The sequence below is a fragment of the Vombatus ursinus genome, unplaced genomic scaffold, assembly GCF_900497805.2.
Source record: "Vombatus ursinus unplaced genomic scaffold, bare-nosed wombat genome assembly UNPS02014818.1, whole genome shotgun sequence".
NCBI classification, from domain to species: Eukaryota; Metazoa; Chordata; class Mammalia; order Diprotodontia; family Vombatidae; genus Vombatus; species Vombatus ursinus.
In genome coordinates, this window is record NW_020954596.1 from 15,321,977 (window position 1) to 15,339,226 (window position 17,250).

General features: G+C 36.8%; 1 protein-coding gene and 1 long non-coding RNA gene across 5 annotated transcripts in view; one reads left to right on the plus strand and one right to left on the minus strand.

Annotated features, from left to right (window-relative positions):
• LOC114023509 overlaps positions 1-17,250 on the plus strand; it is a 102,605-nt gene that overhangs the window by 83,120 nt on the left and 2,235 nt on the right. The window contains exons 3-4 of the long non-coding RNA XR_003566809.1: positions 4,726-4,862; positions 8,581-8,810. This is a non-coding gene — a long non-coding RNA (uncharacterized LOC114023509). The remainder of the gene's footprint in view (positions 1-4,725; positions 4,863-8,580; positions 8,811-17,250) is intronic.
• KIAA0232 (KIAA0232 ortholog) overlaps positions 1-17,250 on the minus strand; it is a 111,153-nt gene that overhangs the window by 38,765 nt on the left and 55,138 nt on the right. The window lies entirely within an intron of this gene.

Below are 17,250 nucleotides of genomic sequence, written 5' to 3' on the forward strand. Positions count from 1 at the left end.
AAACTCATGTTAGAACTTAATTTCTTTCCTACATGTTGTGCCTCCCCCATCTTTTTTCCTTGCCTGTGTTTGTGTTTCTGTCCCCCACAGGTGTACCTGTCTCTATCTCAGCCTTCTCTATATTTTCTTCCTCTTCATTTATTTCCTATTCCCACTCCTCATTTTCTTTGCCCCTTCTCAAATCTTTTCCCCCTTTCTTCTTTCTGCTTCTCTTTTCTCTCACCAAAAATATCTTCCTTAACAGCTTATAATATGAAAATGAACAATATATTTACTGTTTGTAGTCATTATTGAATAAATTTTAATGACTCTTTAAAAATTAGAAGTTTCAAATTTCTCTACTCAGACATATCTCTTTTTTATGAATGTGACCCTGGAAAAGAAAACTATTTCCCCACCCTTAATGATATTTACTCCATTCTTCCCCAAAGCTCACCTTTTACCATAATTTATTAAAATACATAATGAGATTTGGCCATTTTAAGAGATTATTTTATAGAATTATATATTTAATATGATTATATCACGAAGGAAAAATTACTTCTAACAGAAATACAAATGCCAAATTCAACTAAAGATAGAATTAGATCTACATCCTTGTGATGACCAAAGTGAAAATATTTAAGGAATTACTCTGCAATAAATGTCCTCAGGTAGCAAATTCTGGAATGCAAAATTGATCAGTATCTCTCCTTTTTGGGGAGTGGGGAGCAGGGTGGAGAGCTTTGTAAAGAAGCCTAGGAGAAAGATCCCAGGAAAAGAATCATGAGCTCTAAAGCTTGGACAAATTATTTAACTTCTCCAGGTCCCAGCTTTCTCACCTATAAAATCAGGGAGCTGGAAAACATGACCTTTAACATGGCCTTTAGCTCTAAATCTATGGTACTAAGGATCTACCTTTACCTAATACCATGGGGAATAAAAGAGAAGGAAGGCAGGACTAATAGTTGATTTTGTCACAAACAAATCTTCTCCATTAAGTAGGTTAACAAGCTAGGTTGCTACTAAATATGTGAAACTCTGATATCTACATGCTTGCAAAGACACTCAAATTGTGTCCTCTAGAGAATACATTCAGGTCAATGCAGTGAGTAGCTGGTGACAGGTGATGGGGTGGAAAGAGGCCTGGGCAAAAGGTCAAAAGAAAGAGGTTTTAGGTTCTAGCTGGATTTATCATCTTGAGCAAGTCATTGAGCCTCATTGTCTCAGTCTCTTTTTGTGTTAGATGAGAATAAACCCAAAGAACCAACCTCAGAGGGTTCTTTGAAGATATCTGGATACATGTTAAACTGCTTTGAAAACTATTGATCTCTATATGCATAAAAAGTATTTCCCCCTTAATATTTGATTAAACAAGCATTTATTAAATATTCAACACAATGGATACAAGAAAAGATAATCCTTGTTCTCTAGGGCCATATATTTAATTAGAATCATCTACTTCTAGCAATGGAAGTGCTCAAAAGCTATATATAATGTCTCTATGAAATCTTCCTTAATTTCCTCATCTGACAAATGAGTGTGTCAGACTAATGAATCTCTAAGGTCAATTTCAGTTCTAAAATTTTATAATTCCTATAAAATCTGAAAATGAAGCTCTTTATTTATAGTGAACTTAAGAGTTAAAGAAAACCCCAACAACTGGATACAATCAGGCCACTCTTGGGTGTATAAAGAGGTAGCCATGCTGCCATCCATCAGGTTAAGTCAAGATGATTTTGGGGAACAGTCAGGGAACTCTTTCTATAGGATCTTGATCTTTCTTCAAGTAACCCTTCTAAGGTTGGGTAAGAGGGTATTATTTCTATCTGACAGATAAGGAAACTGAGGCTCAGAAATTAAATGAGTTACGAGTTTCCCCATGGATACAGTGTTAAAGCCAGGACTAGAATGTATATTCTGACTCTTTGTTAGCAGCTTCACTGGATCCTTTATTTCCTCTCCCCTTCCTTGTCTTTCTTTGCCTTTTCACTGTCCCTTTCCTGAACACAGCTATGACCAGTGGTCCCAGACAGGGCTACCAACCGGCAAAGAAAGATGACAGTCCGGTAGGACCAGGGAGCCGCAGCTTGTCTCAACAGAATAGCTCACTTCAACTTCAGTTCTGAGGCAGGAGGCCAAAGGATTATCTAGCAAGTGCTGACAGACCTTCATGGCCTGGCTAAAGTCCCAGATGTGGAGATCTCATGGGATTGCTAAGAAGCCTATAGCCACAAGAGCCATAGCCATATCTGTCTGTTCCCTGGTCCCTCATACCAGTTAATGAAAGGAAGAAGACTTTCAGTAAAAAAGAACATAGACTATGTCTCTACTATTTTATACAGGATGTGCCAAAAGTCTTAGTGTAGTTTTAAGCTATTTTTAAAGATATATTACTCAAAGAATAATAGGAAAAACATTAATTTTCCAAATTTATATTACTTAATATGGTTTGTTCTATGTGATGCTACTTTACTTAGACTTAACGGCATTACTTAATGTGTTTCCCTCCACAACCCTTTTTTATACTTTAGAACATCTTCCTGGGTCTCCTATATTATTTCTACTTTGTGTAACCAAGTTTGACCACTAGGAGTGCTATCGGAACATATCGTCTTCATTGAAAGAGGTGTTCCTTAAACTTAAAAGGACTTATTTATAGAAATGTCAGGATGCTTATAAACTTGCCAGCTGGGGTACCAGAATCTACATGGCTGGAGTCCATTAGCTCACCGACATAATGAGGTATGAAGCACCTTTATGCTGGAGGCGCATACTAGTGCATGCATGTAAATATGTATGTATGCATATGTGCTTCTGATCCTGAAGGGCAGAGATAGGGCAACTGTATTTTAAAATGTAAAAATTACTCTTAGCTCCCAAGGTAAAAAAAAAACCAAAAACACAATAACAAAAAAACCAGGCCACCCACCTGGCAATAGTTTGTCACTTTTGCTGTATGGTATTAAGAAAGTTGAGGGAAAGTAGCCTTTAATTCACTTGCAGTTTATATATAATGCAGGTAATCTGTAATTCAGTAATTTTCACAGTATTTGCATATATCTGTGTTTAGTTCAAGTCATTCACTGAATCATATGTATGTAAGAAAGACTGTGATAAAACGTACATATACTCAGAAAAAAAGCCAAAGACACGCAAGTGAAAAACAAAACAAAACAAAACAAAAACAACTACCCTGCTTTTAAAATCAATAACAATTTTTATTTAATTTACAGAAAGCTAAAAATAATATTATAGTTCAACTGAAGGAAAAGGAGACACATAGAAAGGAGAACTGGAAAAGGAGAGGCAGGGGAAACAGCAATTGCAGTAACAGACCAGAGAAGACATATAGGGACTTAAAAAAAAGAAAAAAAAAAGAGTAGAGAAGAAATAATTTCAGCCCACCTCCTCCTTCTCTAGAGCTTTTGCCCTTATAAGGTTCCATCTAGCACCAAGGAGCCAAAACCCTGTATCTCCCTAAGATTCCATACCTGGTCAAAATCTCTCACCCATATCAAAGAATATCAGAATTGGAAGGAACTTCAGAGGTCATCTCATTCAATCTATACGTGAGCAAGAATCCCTTTAACATTGTGTGTGTTCTGACTTTTCGTGACCCTATTTGGGGTTTTCTTGGCAGAAATACTGCAGCGATTTGCTATTTCCTTCTCTAGCTTGTTTTAAAGAAGAGGAAAGTAAGGCAGACAGGATTAAATGACTTGCTCAGGGTCACCCAGCTAGTAAGTGTCTGAGGCCAGATTTGAACTCAAGAAAATGAGTCTTCCTGACTTAAGACTTGGCTATCCAGGCAAACTCTATCCACTGCACCACCTGGCTGCCCTTATCAGTCACTAGAACCCATCATTTACTGAAGCCCAGACCTCCTGTGATCAGAAGTGTCACTTGCCACTGCCACTGGTGCTTTTCAGACTTAATCCATCAACAAATCATGTTAAGAAAAATAGTCCTAGTGTCTGTTACCCTCTCAAGATAATAAGACTACTCTCTTAGAATGAAATACTAATAGGAAAGCTACCCATGGAGGATGTGAAAATCAGTATCTGGTTTTACCAATAAAACTCTATCAGATATTTAAAGCAAATACATTTGTTGATTCTAACTGGAGTAGTAGTACTAAAAGGCAATTTCAGAAAACCTAACTTGGCCAGATGAAATTAAGCCAAAGACCAGAGATTCCCTACCCCATGACATAAGATAATAATAATAGCTGACCTTTACCTGCCAGTGCTTTAAGATTTACAAGCAGTTTTATATAAACTCATGTAATAAAGTAGCTGCAGAGAATTTTAGAGCTAAAAGGGATCATTGAGGTCATTTACTCTAACATTCTATGCAAGAATCATTTCAACAACGTTTCTAATAGGTGATCACACAATTCCGAATTAAATAGCATTGGAAGCTAATTATCTGTGAGTTAGCCCATTCCAATTATGACTAGCTCTGCAAAAACTCTTTTTGACATCAATCCAAAATTATATTTCTTATAACAAACAGGCCTAAAGGATTTAGGCTTCATTTAATTTACTCCTCTCATTTTACAGAGTAGGAAACTGTGGCCCAGAAAAGGGAAGGAACATCTGATAAGAATAAGAATAGTCGATTTACATTTATATCGTTTTTTAAGGTCTGCTAATCTTTTTAACATAATGTCCAGAATTTCATTTGACCTCCACAACAATCCTGTGATATAGACTAACAGACATTATTATCCATATTTTACAGAAGAAACTGACATCAAAGAGATTAAGTGAATTGACCGTGGTCTCAACTAATATACTTCTGAAATAGGATTCAAACCCAGATCTGCATGACTCAGAGTTCAACACTCTAACCATAAAGATGCCACATTCCCTTTCCAGGTAATGTGTATTACAGCAGAGATTCAAACTCAGCTCTCCTGACTCCAAATGTAATGCGGTCCTTTGGAGACACAACTAGATCTTTTTCCAAATATCAGCCCTTCAAACATATGAAGGCAATGATCATCTACCTCTCAGAGTTCTCTTCCTTAAACTGACTTCTTCAATTCTTCTGGTTCCCAGACATATCTCTGGAAAAGCTCTAGTTTACTAATTTCCTCTTAAGATGTGATACCCAGAATAAAACAGTACCTTAGACGTAGTTGAACCACTGGAATAGGTCTTCTATCAAAAATCTTTTGTTCTTATAACAATACTTAAAAATATGGGGGAATTGAGAACCAGAGAGGCTAGTGATGTGAACACACACCCACTGCCTGCAAACTAGTGCCTTTTCCATCACACGAGGATGTTTCCTCTTCTATTAATGTAGCTTAGAACTATCTTGGTTGCCATATCACACTGTTAAGCTTGCACTCCACAAAAAAGCCTTGGTTTCTTTAAATCTATGAGCCGTTTAATCAGCTCCTTCACATCCTGTACTTATAGCACTTGTGTTTCATTTATTTCAAAACCTAAATGTAGGCCTTTCCATTTATCCTATTAAATTTCATTTTAATAAATTTAATTCACAGTGACAACCCACTGAGTTCTTCCCTGATCCTGGTTCTGTCTTTTAAGGTATTAGTTACCACTATCAGCTTTGTATAACCTGTAAATTTTGACATCTTCATCCAAGTTAATGATAAAAATGTTGAACAAGACAAGTCTAAGAACCAAGTCTGGCAGCATACCATAAGACAACTATATCAAAGACACAGACTATGTGACTGAATTCAACCAACAGGTACTTGCAGTGGGTCCTGCAATTTGTGTAGGTTCATAAGAATACGACAAATATAACTGTGGCCCTCCTAACTAATATATCTAGAGATGACTTATATTTAAATTCCACTGGGTATAGAAGTAGATTCTAAATAGCTAAGTTATGCCACTTGATTTTTGTTGAAAACTTAACATCCCTTTATATGATAGAATAATTCTTGGACTTTTACTTTTTGGCATGGCAGGCCAGTGGGGAGGGGGAGTGATGGATTATACATACCCACACACATACCTTTTTTTCCTTTTTTTAATACCTTTTGTTTAATTATTTATGAATACAGAAAGGGCCTCTACCCAGTAAGCAGTGACACATTAAGATCGGTGGCAGCTATGGATCCTGATTCTTATGTTACCTTTAAGTTTGAACCTAGTTTAGCAAAGTGCTTTTTTTTCTTACACTACTGCATTGAAAATAAACAAACAAAACAAAAACCCCCATAATGGTTGATTTTACTATAGTACTATGAAACTGACTTTCTCCTTTAATGTTTTCTTAAAGTGGTCAAGACCCAGTACTGTGGCTGGTAAAGAAAAGTTAAGCACCTTTGCAATGTTCTAAACAGCTCTAGGGGAAAAGGTGAAGCTAAAAGAATAAACATCAGATACTTTCCCTATAAAAGGGATATACAATATCCTTATTATATGCAAATTAGCTTTGTAGCACTGGGCAAATTGCTTAACCTTACTGGGCCTCAGTTTCTCCATCTATAAAATGAAGACACTGGATTAGACCATACGATCATAGATTTAGAGTCAGATGGTACCTTAGAGACCATCAAGTCTAATCTTCTTATTTTACAGATGATCTTTATGTTTTTGGAAAACTCAATAGTGGCCACTGGATTGGAAAAAATGAGTTTACATCTCAATCCTAAAGAAGGGCAACGCCAAGAAATGTTCAAATTACTGAACAATTGTGTCCATTTCACACACCAGCAAGGTTATGCTTAAGATTCTGTAAGCTAGGTTACAACAATATGTGAACCAAGAATTTCCAGAAGAGCAGGCTGGTTTTTAAAAAGGCAGAGGAACTAGAGACCAAATTGCCAATATTCACTGGATTATGGAGAAAACAAGGACATTCCAGAAAAAATATGTACTTCTATTTCATTGACTACACTAAAGCCTTTGTGTGGATCACAACAAAATGTGACAACTCCTCAAAGAGATGGGAGTACCAGATCATCTTACTTGTCTCCCAAACAACCTCTCTGAGTGGAGAACTGAACATGGAACAACTGATTGGTTTAAGACTGGAAAAGGTATATGACAAGACTAAATATTGTCACCTTATTTATTTAACTTATCTGCAGACTGCCACATGCAAAATGTCAGGCTAAATGAATCAAAAACCAGAATTACAGTTGCCAGGAGAAATATCAACAATTTCAGATTGGCAGATTATATGCCACTCTGATGGCAGAAAGTGAAGAGGAATTAAGAAGCCTCTTGATGAGGGTGAAAGAGGAGAGCGTAAAAGTTGGCTTGAAGCTTAACATCAAAAAAAACTAAACTCTTGGCAACTGGCTTCATCACTTCCTGGCAAACAGAGGGAGAAGAAATGGAAGCAGTGTCAGATTTTATATTCTTGTGCTCAAAGATCAATACAGATGGTGACTGCAACCATGAAATCAAAAGACACTTGCTCCTTGGAAGGAAAACTACAGCAAATCTGGACAGCTTACTAAATAGCAGAGACATCACCTTGCCAACTAAGGTCTGTATAGTTAAAGCTGTTTTTTTCAGTAGCAATGTATGGCTGTGACAGTAGGACTATAAGGAAAACTGAGTACTGCAAAATCAATGCTTTCAAATTGTGGTGATGGAGAAGACTTTTTTTTTTAAGGCAATTGGAGTTAAGTGACTTGCCCAGGATCACACAGTTAGTAAGTGTCAAGTGTTTGGTCTGAGGCTAGATTTGAAGTCAGGACCTCCTGACTTCAGGGCCGGTGCTCTAACCACTGTGCCACTTAGCTGCCCCAGGAGAAGACTTTTGAAAGTCCACTGGACAACAAGGAGATGAAATCAGCCAATGCCTAAAGAAATTAATCCAGGCTATTCACTGGAAGGTCAAATACTAAATGCGTGCTTAACTAGTTTGGCCACATAATGAGAAAACAGGACATATTGGAAAAGACCCTGATAATGGGAAAGATTGAAGGCAAAAGGAAAAGGGGATGGCAGAGAATGAGATGGATAGAAAGTGTCATGGGAACAATGAATATGAACCTAGACAGACTTTGAGAGATAGTAGAGGATAGAAGAGCCTGGCATACTATGGTCCATGGGGTCACAAAGAGTTAGACCCAGCTGAACATAAGTTGTTCCTTTTAGTATTGCATTTCTTTAATTTTTCATTTGGTGTCTATACACTAATATATGCTTCAGTTAACTTTGTACCTATTGCCTTATACTCAATTTTTAATTTTATATGTTTTGTTTCCCCAACTTGATTGTAAACTTCTTGAGGGTAAGGACCATGCATTATACTTTTTTACATACTCATAGTACTTTCTTTGGCCATAACCTTCATCTTACCTCCTTTGCTTCTATTCCTGAGTTATTAAATGAAATCACAAAACCACAATGACTGAATTCACTACAAAATCATGCCATCTAACTTCACCTGGACCTTCACACCAATGCACAACAATTCATCTCTATTGTACTTTCTCCAAAGACTGTTTCAAACCCCAATTTGACCCAGTTGATCTTACCTCCTGCTTTTTTTCTTTTTAGATTAAGACTTTGTGCTGGGATCTCTCTCATCTCCCTTCTTTCATACCTTAAAACTTCTCTACACTCTCACTCATCTGTTCCTTCTTCCTTCCAGTTTCATAAAATAATGCAGGAGTCGAGTTGAATAAGGAAATTGTGAAAGTGACCTGGAGGGTTTTGAACTTGGAAAAATGGTCCAAAATTGAATTCATGGAGGAAAAATGTGGGAGAATCCAAGAAGCTGAAGAACAACTTGTCGTAAAGTAGAAGAGCTCAATCTGAACAAGGCAAAAGATTGAATAGAAATACTGCAGAGGATTCCAGGAAGAGTATGAGTAGGAAAAGGTAAGGCAAGTTAAGTAAAATAAATTGGTAATTGAAATGAGGTTAATTAGAGAAGGGAAAAGACTTTGGGTACAGCCAGAGGTTCCCAAAGTAGGTGATACTGCCTCCTGGAGGGGCTCTGGAATGATCCAGGGGGGACAGTAGTAAGCCTCAGGTACAACTGGGAAGTGTTGAATAAAAACAAGCAGGCAGTAGAAGCACAAGGAAAGAAGAGAAGATAAGAAAATTTTGAAAAACCATTTTTCAAAATGGTTTTGAAAAACCATTTTTCAAAATGGTTTTGAAAAACCATGTTTCATCTGTTGTATAACAGAGTTAAAGTTGTAGTGATTACATTATTTTCCAAATAAACACACAAAATGCAAGTTATAACTGATCAGTGGTCAAGTCCACTGACAGGTCTTAAATAAGCAAGTGTTGGCAGATGAGCATGTCACGCATTGCTAGAAGTCTAGCATGTATCAGCAGGAATATGTGCATGTAATGACTTGTTTACAATATGATACTATATGGTTACATGATGCAATATTGCGTCATCAATGGGGCAGCTAGGTGGCACAGTGAATAGAGCTCTAGCCTTGGAGTCAGGAGGACCTGAGTTCAAATCCAGCCTCAGACACTTAACACTTACTAGCTGGGTGACCTTGGGCAAGTCACTTAACCCTGACTGCCTCACCAAAACAAAACAAAACAAAACTGTGTCATCAAAATTTCAATGCAGGAAAAACCCACAAATTTACAATAAATTATTAAATATGAGTTATTTCTTAAAAAATTTGATATTTTTTTGAATTGATGCATATTTCAAAAACCATTAAGGGGTTAAGGAAAGTAGATTTCCAGGGCAGCACTAGGTAATTTTTTTTTTTGAAAAGGGGGCAGTAGGCCAAATAAGTTTCAGAATCTGACTATAGCTGTCAAATTAAGAAATGATGAAACTGATGACAGGGCTAGTTTTAAACATCCACAAACAATTTGAAAAACAAGGCTGAAGAGCTCAGTCAGTACAGAGATGATGAAAATTTTGCAGTGGTTTGTATTGGGTATGCAATATTTGTATTTTTGCCACAGTCAATGAATTATCTAGGTTTAATATATTTTGTGATTGCTTTCTCCTAATTTTCTTCCTATCTGTCTGACTGCTCCTTCTTAGCCTTCTTTGCTAAATCTTTATCCATATCATTTCTACTAACTGTGGATTTGTTATGGGCCTCCTTATCTTCTCTTTCTACAATCTTTCACTTGCTGACCTCATCAGATTCCATGGGTTCAGTTATCATCTCAGGCAGATAATTCTCAGATCTATTATCCAGCCTTAGCCTCTCTTCTGAGCCCCAGTGCTGCATCAACAACTGCTTTTGGGTAGTTTGAACTTGATGTCCCCTAAGTACCTCAACCTTAACATGTATTTTTTATATTTTCCTCAAAACCTCCCCCTCTTCTGAACTTACCTATTGCTGTTGAGGACAACCTTTTCAGTCATCCAGGTTCCCAATCTTGGTTTCACCCTTACCTTCTCTCTCTCGCTCATTCTGTACATATAATCAGTTGCCAAGTCTTATAATTTCATTCTCTTTGGTATCTTTAGACTATGTCTTCCTTCTTTTCACTCACACAGCCACTACCCCAGTTCATTAGTACCTCTAGCTTGATCTATTATAATAGTATTCTAACTGAACTCCTTGCCTGATATCTCTTTCCACTCCAACCCATTTGCCACACACCTGTTAAAAGTAATTTTCCTAGGTCTGCATTGGTCTATGATACTACACCTATTCAATAAATTACAATGTTTTCCTGTTACCCTGAGGATCAAATGTACTTCTCTCTGTTTGACATTTAAATATCTTCACAACTTGGCCCTTTTCTACTTTTCCAGTCTTCTTATACATTACTTCCCTTGACACACATACTCTATGCTTGTATTATAAAGCAGAGAGGGAAAGAATGGTGGAGCACATTTGAGCACAGGTCAATGGAGGAAGAAACAAAACTGATTTTTTTATGTGAGTGTACTACAGACTACTTGGACAGAAAGGAGAAACAAATTAGGAACAGATCACAAGCCTGGCAAAGAGTAGCACAACAGTGATGGGAGAATTCAACCGTCCAGACAAGCTGCTGGAATTATCTCTGTGTGCCAAAAACAGAGCACCTAATAACTGCTTGATTTGTCCATGACAATTTTATCCTTCAAAAGGTAGAAGAATAAATTTGGGGAATTCTAATTTGTATCTGATAATCATTGGCAGGGAGGATCCGACCATTGTCTCCTAGAATTCTGATAGACAAGAAGAGGAAATTTGGGCAAAACTTGACATTCACCTTATTTTTTGGGAGCAGAGGTTTCAAAGCTTTCAGAGGAAGAATGCATAGAATCCCATGGACTAAATTCTACAGGGGAAGTCAGTTTAGGAGGAAAACTCTCAAGAATGAAATTCTTTAGACAAAGAGGGAAAAAATTCCAGTAAAGAAGAAAAATAGAAGAGCATGGCATGGTTTTGCAAGAATAGTGTCAAAAAAAAAAAGAATAGTGTCAAGCTCAAAATGAAGTTAGGTGGATGAGAAAAGTCAAGAACAACAAAAAGAGCGATTTTTCAAAAAATGATATTGAGGGAAAAAAGAAGATCAAAGGGATGGGAAAGTTGCTTGGGGTGGGTGGGATAACTGACAATAAAGAAAAGGTAGAGATGTTTAATTCTAATTTTGCTTCCCCTCCCAATCTCTCAAGAAGAAAGAACTTCATTAATAGCAAAGGGCAGGGCAAAAATGGCCAAAAAAAATAAGTTAGTACACAAACACCTAGTTTGCCTTTGATAAATTCTGGTCATCTGGCCCAAATGAGCTACCTTTTTGAAGCAATTTTATCATTCTATCACTGAAAGACTTAGAGAATGTAATTGTTAAGCCACTGTTAGTGATATTTGAAAAACAGCAGAGAACAGGAGAAGCACCACAGAGCTTGAGAAAGACAAACCTTATTATGATTTTCAAAAAAAAAAAAAAAGGGGGGGGGGGGGGAAAATAGAGTCTCTCTTGCTGGTCTCTGGAACTTAAAATGTCCAAAAGTATAATTTCTCACCCTCTTTTCCCCCTAAAACTTGCCCCTTCTTTCAATTTCACCCTTTTTAAAAATGCCCCTAGGCTCCCAGTCACCTAAGTTTAAAACCTCAGCCCCATTTAACTCTTCCCTCACCTTCACCCCACATATCCAATCAGAAATTAAACCCTGTTGAATCTAAATCTACAATATTATAAAATTTCACCCTTCTTTACTCACAGTGCTTCCACCTTAGTTCTGACCCATATCACCTCTCTCTCTTAACTACATTCATTACTCTCTTAATAGTTTTCTTTCCTTTAGTCTCTTTTCTGGACAACCTGTCCCTTCACATAGCTGACAGTCATCTTCCTAGAACACAACTATGGCTATTTCAAAAATATCTCCCGACTGCCTAGAAAATAAAGTATAAAGTTAGGGAGAAAGGAACAGGTAAAGAACTTGAGCTGAAGAAGGAAAAGGGTTTGTGAAGGTGGTTTTGAAGGTTTTAGAAGAGATGAGAGGGACAGATTTTTTTTTTCATCTGTAAAATGAAGGAGCTAGACCAAGTGACTTCTCAAGTCTCTTCTAAATTTAAGTCTATAATCTTATGAACACTTCTGGGAACAGCAGTAGAAAAATCATAGAAGTAACAAAGTGTAGGGCAAGTTGAGAATGGGAAGGCAGGGGGAGATGCAAAAAGTAGTCCATTTTCTCTGGAGCAGAAAGTACAGAAAGGTATATAACACGAAGTAAGGCTGGAAAAGTATGAAGGTGCCAGTTTGTAGAAGGCTTTGAATTCCAAACAAAGGAACCTAAACTTTACTTGGTAAAGAGCAGATAAGTGACATGGCTTGATCTATGTATACTTCATTACTTCAAGAATCTCTGACTTTGTGAGTGTTAGCACTCTCTGAGAGATACAGATCACAAACTTTCTATAACTGTCTTGGAGAGTTACTGTGTTAAGAAACTGTTATGTTGTGGCCAACCTATAGAGAAGGTTTTCCAAACTTATCAAGTCTGGTTTCTTGAATAACAGACATGAAGTCTTTTCCAAGGCCCACACATAAATAAATCCCTTCTAGTTTGAGGAAATGTAGAAGCTACCAGTTTGTAAACTATTGGCATAATCTACGGGAATCCAAGGTTCACTTCTATGCTACAAAGAGCTGCAGTAGGAATTTAATGGAAATAACCTATATATAATAATATGTATTGTGGCAGTAGTGTGAAGGATGGTATGGAGGACGGAGTAGAAATGAGAAGACCTGTCAAGAGTACAGATGGGTGATAAGAAAGGCCTATTTTGAAGTGATAACAGTAGAAACAGAGGGAAAGGAATGAGTGAAAAATGTTATGTAGGTGGAATAAACAGATGGTAACTGTATATGAGATGAGAGTAGGAGTGAAGAGACAAAGATAGCACCAAGATTTCTAATACAGAAGACAGGGTAAATAGTGGCAGCAAACATGGTGAACTCACAAGGGGAACAGGTTTAAGAGGAAAGTTAGGTTTTGGACATGTTGATTTTTTAGGTGTTGGCGGACTTTGAGGTGGAGATGTTCTAAAGACTCCTGGAGATATATAGCCTTAGTGTGTGTGTGTGTACACATATAAATATATGTATTTAAATATATACACATGTACATATATACATACACATACATATACATATACACACATATATGCATATATACACACATACAAGGCACAAGTTTGATCACACCATTTATTATGCTACACAGAAACCTTAATGGCTCCCTACTTCACACTAAATAAAATTCATAATTTCTTAACAAGGCATTTAAGTGCTTCTCTCTCCCACCTGCAATCTAACTCCAACTTACTTTTTTCAACTCTACTTAATACTAGTCCCCTTCGTATATTTGGCATTGCAGCCAAACTTGACTATCTACTGTAGTCTACGTATGCATAACTACATTCTGCCCTCTCACGTCTGTGCATATGCCCATACCACTTCGATGGGCTTCCCCCAAATCAACAACCAGCTCTATCCCCTTGTATTCACTGAGTACTCTATTCTCCTAACAACAACCTTCCCAGCTTAAGTTCACATCCTTCGTGAAACCTTTGTTGATCTCCCCTCTCCTGTCAATTAAAATTGTAGATGTTCACGAGCATTTCTTGTCCCACAAGCAGAGGATGTTTGATTTTTTTTGGTCTATCTCCAGCCCCTAACACAGTTCTTAGTTTTGTTTAGGTGCTTAATAAATAATTGTTGGTGACTGATGGTAAGAGAGAAAGGTACAAAAAAGAGGAAAAGAAAAGGGTAAAGTGGGTCTTGGGAGGGAAGGAGTTAAGCAAGATATGGATAAAATTATCTCAAAGGATCCATGTATTAAATGGAAATAAAACTTACCTGCCTTGTTTATCTCAGAGGGTTACTGTAAGGATCCAATGAAATAAAAAAGTATGTGAAATCACAGAACAAAGTCCTATTTCCACCACTAACTTGCCATATGACCTTGTGTAAGTTTCTAGCTTCCGCTTCCTCATTTCTGAGATGAAGGATTTGGACTAGATTTCTAAGGTCCTTCCTAGTTCTAAAATTCTCTAAGTTAAAAGTACTATACAAATAAGACAGTTTTATTTTCTCTGTGTAATAAAAGTTCAAAAATGTCTACTAACAATTCATAATCTTTCACTAACATCTAATTTTATTCAAAAGAATAACACTTCATTTATCTACTATGTAATTTATTTGAAAATGTTTTAATTTAGTCTCTCACTAAGTCAGAGTATCCTTATTATAATTAATCTGAATTAGTTGGGGTTTTATGTGTATATAAATTTACATGTACACATATCCCTGTATTTGCATATAAGTTAAGTAGATATACACCATTTTCTTGGGAAAGAGTCTCAGTTTTTAGTTATGCTGCATTCAACTTTTTAATAAATGCATTCAAGGAATAAAAAGTCTGAAATTATGTTCAGGTAAAAAATATTTTAAATAATTTTGTGTTAGTGCACTGGTCAATCTAGCCAAAGAAGGCATTTCAACTGCAGTGCACCAGATTGCCTTTCTTGGAATGTGGCCTGTTACTGACTGAAGGGATCAGACAGCTGGTCTTTGTGAATCAAATGCTTAGCCTTGTGAACTAATTAAACTGCAAACTGCTCTTCATTTCAGGCAGACACTTAACTCTTACGTTGAGTCACTACAAAATAAATGGGCTATCAAATTAAAGTGAAAGGAAATATTTTTCCAAAAACACAGAATAATTTCCATATATTACTGTTAATTCTCTCATCAAGAAAAGGGTTTGGTACCTGACCTGTGATTTCACTGGACCAGGAAATTCCTAAGTGAGGAAATTTCTTCTTCCAAATTGGTACCTTTTCTATGATTTATAGTCTTAGAGAGCTTCCAGAGCACTGAGAGGTTAAGGGATTTGCTGAGAGTCACACAGCCAGTATATTCCAGGGGCAGGGCTTGCCTGGCATGAAAGCCAGGTTCCTACCCACTACTGTGTGATGACTCACAACATAGCTAGTAAATTGCCAACTATATCTGCAGTGTAAGTACTGAACAACAAGAAATTTATTTTAAGAAAAGCATACTATCCCCATTTGCTGACACACACTTATATGAGTCAAAGCACATGAAAAAAGCAATTTTTATGTGGATGCAATAAAGCATAATCTTTCTTTTCATCTCATGTGCCTAAATATTAAATACAAGTAAACTGGTCAGTGGAGTGTAAACTTTATAAGACTGTTGTTTTCTATCCCTCTAGCCTTAGCAACTACTACCAAGTAGGAGAAAATGAGCAAGAAAAGAGAGAACTTTTAAAGTAAAAGTGGAGTTCTCAACTTCAAAGAACACTCCCTCTTGCCCCCAGTCTTGACCTTATTATTAATACGGATTAGAACAATTGTGTCCAACAGGTTCATGTTGCTCTGCAACTTCCATGTCCTTCTTAGTCACTACTAGTGAAATGAGTATCGGTTAAGAGAGGAGAAAGCCCCTAAAGGGTCAGACAAAATCCACTTACCTGGAAAATACTGATGACATGCATATAGAATGATATGTTTTCAAATCCTGGTTCCTTGAAACCAACAATTAGACACAAAGAGAAACTACAGCTAGTGTCTCTAGGCTGTCCAGGATTAGAAAATCAGCACTGGCCCACTAAGTAACAACACCTTCTTCAAATCTCTTTAAGTGCCAATGGCCAATTAAAATCAAGCATATATGTATGCCACTTGATTAAATCACTAAATTAGACTAAAACCAACAAGGTCAAGTGTAAGTTTCTGTCTTCTGCTACACCTGGTAAAGAATGAAGGAAAAAAACCACCTACATTCATCATCAGTTATACTCAAGAATATAATAGCAGATGATCATTAACATATTTCAATTGCATTTTATTTTACATTATGAAGTGGTGGCAGTCATTTAGATTGGGATCTATGGTAATCACCAAGGTTTTTTTGAAAACAAAAGTAAGTTTATGAAAGTCAAAGGGATTACTAGACTATGTTGTCTATTCATAGGCATTTTGTGAACTAAACTTGCCCATATGTTGTCAAGAATGTTTTAAAAAAACCTCTAGCTGAAACATCTAAATTATTACTATAATTAGCTGCTTAAAATGAAGCAATTAACCTTAGAAAATAGACAGCAAATACCCTATTCAGTTAAATTCTACAAGCATTTAGTAAGTACCTAGTGTAAGACAATAAGCCAGGTGCCAGGATTAGAAAGACAAAACCAAAATGGTTCTTGTACTCAAGGAACTTTTTTTTTGTGATTGTGGTGGGGAGCAGTAGAGGAATAAAAAATAGTAGTTGCACACAAATACAATAAAATATGAAAAAGAAAACAAATAACTAGGGTAATCAGGAAAGGCTTCCAACAAGAAGTGTCACTTTACTTCACCCTTGAAGGAAGTAAAGGATTCCAAAAGAGAAGGAGTACTGGTCAGGCATGAGACAGAATGCCAGGTTCCAAGGGAAAGAGCAAGTAGGTCAGTTTGGCTTTGTGTGAAGGTGAGTGGTGGAAAATAAGGCTGCCAGACTATGAAGGGCTTTAAACGACAAGGCGAGGAGTATGCATTTTATGCTAGTGGCAATAAGGGGTCACTAGAGATTCTCATGCAGGAGAGAGACAGGTGTACAGATCAACCTGAATGCAGAACTTGGTTTAATGTTCAACCTCATGTGACATCTATATTACCTTGCAGGTTAAGGTTTTCAAAGCTACCATTTCAGAAACTATATCCTTCCAGACATTATATGTTGGAAATTGATGTAAACTGCCAAAAGTAGTTATGGCCACATGTAGCTGGGTTTCTTACAGCACAAAATCTCCTATAATCTATTTTGAAACATATTTACATCTCATTGTACTCCATTATAATTCTATAGT